Here is a 7,434-nt window from a genome sequence, read left to right as displayed (position 1 = left end):
GAGGATTTAGCGAGTGAGTGAGCAGGTGATTTAGGGAGTACCACCGGGTCAGGTCTTTCCCGCTTAGGCAGAAAGCCTCCCCGCTCCCGGCGGTTTAGGCAAAAACCCTACATTTCATCCAAGCCCTAAGCTGTAGTCTAAAAAGCCACCAGCGTGACAGAGACGGTCTGTACCAGAATCCTACAATCGGCCTTATTTCACTCAAGTGCAGCCTACAGATTGTCTTGCCGAGTTTGTGCAGATGCTCCACAAGCACAAAGCTACAGCAGAAGGTGAGACGAGGAAAGAATTTCAGCTCTCTACCCCAACAGCCCCCAACAGCGAAGACCCTGTGTCTGATGCAGACCACAGATGTGACATCCCTCTCCATGAAAAAACAAACAAAACCAACACAGATCAGAACTTGACGCTGGAGCCACTTTACCCAGCTACCTCCTGCGGTTATTCCCTAACACGACTATACTTCCGTTCAAGAGTTGCAGTCCCCGTCTACCGTGGCGAAGCTCGCAGCGGTTCCCAAAGGCACTTCTGACCTTACGCTCTTTTTTACCTTGCTCGGTGCACCTGCACAGACAGACGTAGGCGCTGAGTGTCTCAGGACAGAACATACACGCAGCCTTCCCAGCACAGGGAGACAGTGGTGAGCAAGGCACTCCCAGCACACCACACCGCTCGCCTCTCCCAGCACGAATTCCAGAATCCCAGCACGAATTCCAGAATCCCAGCATCACAATGAAGAGAAAGGCCTTCCAGAATCACTGGAGGTCCTCTGGTCCAGCCCCCCTGCTCAGGCAGGGTCACCTACAGCAGGCTGCCCAGGACCGTGTCCAGGCGGCTTTTGCGTATCTCATTCTGAAACATACTTTGACAAAGAGCAACCTGACAAGCCCAACTGCAAATGCATTTGCAACACGTGCAACAGGCCCGGCTTGTTGGTGACTCTCTCCTGCCAATTTAAGGCTTCTCTCCACCACACAAGTCAAGCAATACCACACCAGCAAAGCCTTGTCACCATTAGTTCTCTAAAACTGTATCCGACAGCTTCCTAGGTAGAAGGCACAAAATTAACAGAAGCCTGATTATGTTCGTTTCACTGTCTTAACAAAGCAAACCCCAGGCAGATCAATGCAGGAAAACCAGTTGATGCAGCAGGTGAACAAGAAGCTGTCCTCAGCAGAACAGGGTACGGTACTGTGTGCCCAAACGCCTGTGCCAGCTGCCAGCCAAGACCGATACAACCATCCAGAGGGAGCACCTGAACGACCCCGGTTAGCCATACACCCCACACAGGGCTCAGCATTCCCGACAGAATTAAGTCCCTAATTTTTATCAAACCCCCATCATTTTATCAAACATGATCAGGAAGCAATTATTAGATCTGAAAGACTGACGCCACGCTTCCTTTCTATTGGCAGAAGTTCCAGACCTGGAGTCACGGTTTATTAAGGAAGGGCAGAGAGGGGCGTGAGTAACAAATCTTAAAGATGACAAAAAGGGGAAAACATCAGACTCAGAAGACCAGAGGTTAATGGATCTGGCCGCAATGCCCGTTACTGGGAAACTCGCCTGAGCCACAGCAATGTGCTGGTGCTCCCACTCCTTCCAGGCTTCCTCCGGACGGGACTCCCACGTGGCCTGTGTGCTCCGGATCCGCCACTCATTCCCAGCCAGCAGAAACTCTTCTCCCTCCTGCCTGCAATAGCCTTACTTACACTGGGTTTGGGCTTTTGTCTTGATCAGCACTTGATAAGGGAACTGACTCTGAGCAACTGGATGTGCCCACGCCAGTGCTGCAGATGAGGACAGGGACCATTTCTCAAAGGCAGAGCTGTCTTCTTTTCTTCTCAAGTTTTTAAAAACAATGTGTCTGTGGAGAAAAAAACCAAACAGAACACCTTTGAAAAAAAATCCCAAGTCACAGCTATTAAGTACTACTCCTGTATCGCCAGGCAGAAATGCAGCGGTGCTGCTAAGATGCCTTAATAGAGCAGAGCACCAGCTGGCCAGCAGGCAGTAAGGGGAGAGCAGCCGCTGTCAGGGAGCGCCCACCCCAGACAAGGCTTCTGGGGGTCTTGGTTCACATGGGCCTCATCTCCGGGTCAGATGGAGTCCTAATTCAGACACAACAAGGGGTCTGCGTTCATCGGCACGTGAAAGCAATTCAGCTCTTTGCAGGACTGAACTGGTGCGGGAAACGTTAAATCTTCTGCTCCTGATATCTCCTCGTAGCCAGGCAGCTGCAGCCACGCGGTCACTGAGCCATGAACCGCGTTGGGACAGCAGACATCTAAGTGCCTGAGCTCTTTTCAGGGGAGCTGGAATAAGAAGGAATAATTAGTGCTGGAGTCCCAGCGAAAGCCTGTCTGGAAGGACTGCAAAGAGGGCCGTTTTCAGTTCTGAGCCCCAGAAAGGCCAGGAGGAGAGAGGGAACCTCCTCTTGCAGAAGGAGACGAGGGACTGGGGAAGTGGCCGGGAAGCAAACTGCTCCTGGGCAGGAAGGAATAGCTCTGTGTGGCACTGTCGCTGGGATCCGGCATCGGGAAGCAGAGACAACCAACGCCTGGCAGCAGGGGTCATCTGTACGCTCTACGTTTCAACTCTGTGCTGCATTGCCGGGAGACAAAGGGAAGGAAAGAAGCTGAATTAAGTCACGCACACGAGAGAGACCCAGAATTCTCAGGAAAAAGAGCTACCTCCGTCACATAACTTAGCTGTCAAAATATACGCCGTGCGTTAATAAGCCAGAGAGGTGGCTTTCTGTGAGCTGCCCCAGTGCAAGATGGCAGGTGGTAAAGGCACGGCCCCGTCTCTGGCAGCCTGCGTAGCCAGCCGCGTTGCTGTCGTGCATGTGTGTGGTGCACCCTCAGCCTTGCTACTGGCCTGACCTGCAAACGGGAAAGCAGCAGCCGCATCCAAGGGTCTGGGACAGAGACACCCCCAGGTCTGGGGTGCACCAGGCCGGGCTCCTGCCGCCAGCAAGGACGAAGTCCCGGCTCAGCAGATTTGTAACAACCCTTCGCTACTTGGCAGACACCGGCATCAAGCTTTAAGCTTCGCAGTATTAAGTTCACCAACGCCAAAAAGAAACCTGTTCTGTACCAGTAAGACTACGGATAAGAACTAAATGACTCGTGAGACCCTATGGATTGGTTTCTGCCCGTAGCTTGTTTTCCCCACCAGAAATCAACAACAAAGCTATTTACGAGTGGTTACATGGGAACTGATGAAATTGCAGCAAACAATTTTATTGAAATAACAAGCCTGAGAGTAGCGTTCCACGAGGGGAAGTTCTGATGGGGGATTAAACTGCTCGGTTATCCTCAGACATATTCGCACACTGGGCATATTCTTGCAATACGATCCATGGCTTTATCCAGTGCACTTCCAAAAGGAGAGACGAATTTTATTTCCACCGGTGGAGGTGACCAAGAGCCTCCTTTTCTTGTGGTCCTGAAAAGAAAGAGAAGTATCAAATTGATTTTTTGATTACCAACAGTATTCAGTAGAGGAAAACTTTTTGCAATGTTGGAATTACAAAATCGATGCCAAAGAATTATTTATGGGCTTCTTTGAAGATAGGGTCAAGGCAGAAAACATACAGAAACAAGCTTCCTTTTGCTTTCGTTCCTTACCAGACTGTCCCAAGCATTCTCACTCAGTATTCGCGTGAGCTTTTTGAGCGCCCCCACGCCCTGATTTTAAGAGGCAACTCTCCCCAGACGGTTTTCCAGAAGGAACCGGAAAACACGGCCAGAAACAAGACGTTCTCTTTACTCGTTGTCTGACCCACTCCTGCCTTCTATGGGGAACTAAAGACCGTAAGAGCGTGGTTTCGTAAGGTGGAATGACAGGAGAGCACGCCATCGTTGCAAAGAGTAGCACCCACTTGGCCTTTCCCAGCCCCTCCCTCTTCTGGTTCCAATAGAAAACTGAACCGTGAAGTGGGGAAAACGGTGCCCAGGAGACCAGCAAGCTGGACAGGCTCGCAAAGTCAGAGCAGAACTGTACCGCCAAGTGAGGAAGAGCAAGTGAGGTGGCCAAAAGCTGAATCGCTACCGTTGTTTCTTAATGACTGCAACCTGGCTCTGTTCAGGGGAAGAGTGGGATTCTTTCCCCTTCTCAGACACTTTTTCAAGCATTTCATGAAGAAGTTTAGCACTTTTCTCATTTTGCTCAGCTATTGTCTTAGTCATTTTCTCCACCGCCTCCGGGCCGGAGCCGTGGCGTTTGCCGGGGCCCGTGTGGGGGCAGCCCATGCCGCTGGCGGCGGTGTCCCTACGGCCGGGCCGTGGCTTTGGCCTGTATGGGCGGAGGCGTGGCTTTCGCCGGGGCCTCTGGGCGGCGCAGCCGCCGTGGGCCTGGCCGATGCCGGGGCCGGTGGGGGGCAGCCGATGCCGCTCGGGCTGGTGTCGGGGCCGGTGGCGTTGTTTGTGCCTGTGTTGCGGCTTGGGCAGTCACCTGAGTTGTTTGAGTTTCTGCTGTAGCTTTCCGTGGGGGGGTTGTCTGAATTCCTACTGCAGCTTTCGGTGGCAGGGCTGCCCGAGTTTCTGCTGTCTTTGGCTTTGGCCCCGGGGTCTGAGTAGCAACATCACATGTCACATCATACTCACTCCTGCACCGATATTTAACAATAAACCAGCCCTGCAACACACTCGGGAAAACCGACAACAGGATCACGTACGAATGAAAGTAACCTTCACTCTCGAAACGGCCCGAAGGTTTCTCATCCCGATTCTGTTACTGTCGCTTTGGCATCATCACCGAAGGGCAAAGTCAACTTTCCCCAGGTACGACCAAGAGCGTAATTAGGAAAAGAACCCATCCCGAAAGTGTAATTAGGAAAAGCCTCCATCACGAGATGCCCAAGATAGGCAGGCAGAACCGTTATCCAAGCAATTATTTTATACCTCTGAAGGCAAACCCATGCCAACGTGGCACGCTTAGACCACCGCGTCCAAACACAAACGAGAAACAGGCCATGCAATATATTTGACCGCTTAAACCCCACTGCGTCCATTAACTTCATACAAAGCTCTCTAAAGGCACGATACCAGATTTCACGTAAGACCGACATGCTGTGAACTCTCTGTTCTCCCTGAACAAGCTGGAATTCAAACTATTCAGGCAATCTATCAGAGCTGCGTTCGTGCCCCACGTCGGGCGCCAATAAATCTGTCGTGGTTTTGGCCGAATTGGCCAATGGCCGGCGACAGATGCTCCCCCCCAACCTCTCGTACACGGAGAGGAGGAGGAGAGGTAGAGAGAGATTTACGAGCTTAGGAGAAACTAAACTGCTTTCATGAAATCCTAATAATAAAATCAAAAGGGAAATAATGAAATAGATACAGTCCATACAAAACTGGACGAAGCTCCCAGGATGACGTCACCGCACAAACCTCAAATCTCAAATTCTCCTAATTCCGAGTGTTCCTGCAGGCAGGCAGGTGACGTTACAGAAGGCCTAACATAGCCGTTTAAGACCAAATGCAAGTCTGCCATTCTGATTTGCAGTTCCAGTTCTCAACGTAAGCAGTTTGAGCAAACTCTATGAAACTGCAAGTGTAATCACGGTCTGTAAAGCCTTTAACTGGAAAAATCACTAACTACAGCCCACCTTACGCCATCAGTCCACGTGGGGTTTGAGTTCTCCTTCCTGGAAGATATTCTGGGTTCCTTTGCTCGTAGAGGAGGGCGAACTGATCATCCCGGAGATGCAGAGGGAGCTGCTAGGGGTGCGGTGCGAAGGCTGGGTCTGAGAAAGGACTCAGGAGGAAAAAAGACAAGATCCTGGGAGGGCACGTAGCCAGGACAGCTGACCCAAACTGACCAAAGGGATGTTGCATACCCTCTGCCGTCTGCTCAGCTACAAAAGCTAAGCGAGAGGAGGAGGGCTGGGGGGCATTCCTTATTACAACGCTTGTCGCTGAAAATTACTCTGAGATGTAAAAAGCTCTCCGTCTCCTTCAGCTGCATCACATTCAACAATGTTTATTGACAGTCAAACAACATGCTAACTATGACTCTGGAGAATCCTAGCTGTATGGACGATCGCCCGATGGATGTCCTTCACTTTATCCTGGTGTTGCCGGTGCTGCTTCTGAGGTTGGTGACTTAAGCGCACTATCTTCCACCACCTACAGTTAAAAAAAAGCCTGTTAATGCAATAGTCGTTACCAAACAGACTGACTTCACACTCACACAGATGAAACTGAGGACAGTGAAATGCCGCTTTTCCTTTCAGATCACTGCTGGGTGTAAAGTCAGAAACATACAGTGTACTCTCTGCTACCGATGACAGCCTCTGTGTCTAAGGGACAGAGAAGAGAGTGTTCAGTGTAGGCCATCGCGTGCCCCGTTTCTGGTGTTTCTGTTCCTGACTACGATTTGCCACCACTCCTGGACAAAGTGAGCAGTTTTACAATGCGAGCTGTAGCCACAACTGGCAGAAATCATCCCATTGCAGTACTTCCTGCACTGACGACAAATGCCCACAGGGCGACCCACTCTGCATCTAACAGGGTAAAAGGCAACGATGAGAGAAAAGCTGAAAGTTCCAGTCGGCAACACTTTGTCAAACTGGCCAGCCCTCACATCCGACAGCTCAACCCTGCACTTCAAGGAATCGCTTGGACTGCCTGAGACAACACAGTATATTCTAAATAGCTCCACCTCGTCTTTTCCCGTTCCCTGTGCTGAGCAAGTATTCGTTCCTTCTAGATCCACGTGAAGATACTCGGGGTTTTATGGGGAGAACAAAAGCAGTAACCGTTACTTATTTCCAGGGACTCGGATGGTCGGGATAATTGAATCCACGTGTAAAGACCTTTGCCCAGCCCTCTAAGTTGCAGTGCTAGCCAACAACGGCAGAAGGAAGCAGCCCCTCAACAGCAGTCTCCATAGAATCAGCTTATTTTCTTGCCTCCCGCCTCGTCAAAACTTGCGAAAGCGATATATTATTAGCAACACGCCATGCTTCAAAACTAAAGTCAAGAAATACTAGTCTGCGTAAACTTTCCTTTTATGCTTACAAATCTACGAACAAGAAAGCAGTAAGCAGTTTGTCCTAAATTCAGTGAGGGCCCACAAGCCAAAACCAGGCGCTTACATCTACATCAGTACCCACCAGTTATAACGCAAGCAGAAACACCTTCACTGCGCTGCTACGGGAATGACTGCGGAAGCTTTGTGACCTGCTGCCTTCTTCCCATCCCAAATTTTCCATTGACTCCCATGAGGGATTTGCGTATTCCCAAGTCCAGCCCCGTCTTCTCTACAGTGTTGTCCTAAATCCCGAAGCCGAGACGAGCTGAATAAGTGAATGCATCTAAGGTCTCTTCTTGTTCCTGTCTCTAGTGAGGGACTGGCGGGTGCTGTTGAAACCCAACTGCTTGCTCTCCTGTTTGGATCTCAACAGGTCCCATTTTAGAAACATCC

This window comes from Larus michahellis, chromosome 3 (assembly GCF_964199755.1).
Source record: "Larus michahellis chromosome 3, bLarMic1.1, whole genome shotgun sequence".
In the NCBI taxonomy this organism is placed as follows: Eukaryota; Metazoa; Chordata; class Aves; order Charadriiformes; family Laridae; genus Larus; species Larus michahellis.
Note: the sequence above shows the minus strand (reverse complement) of the source record.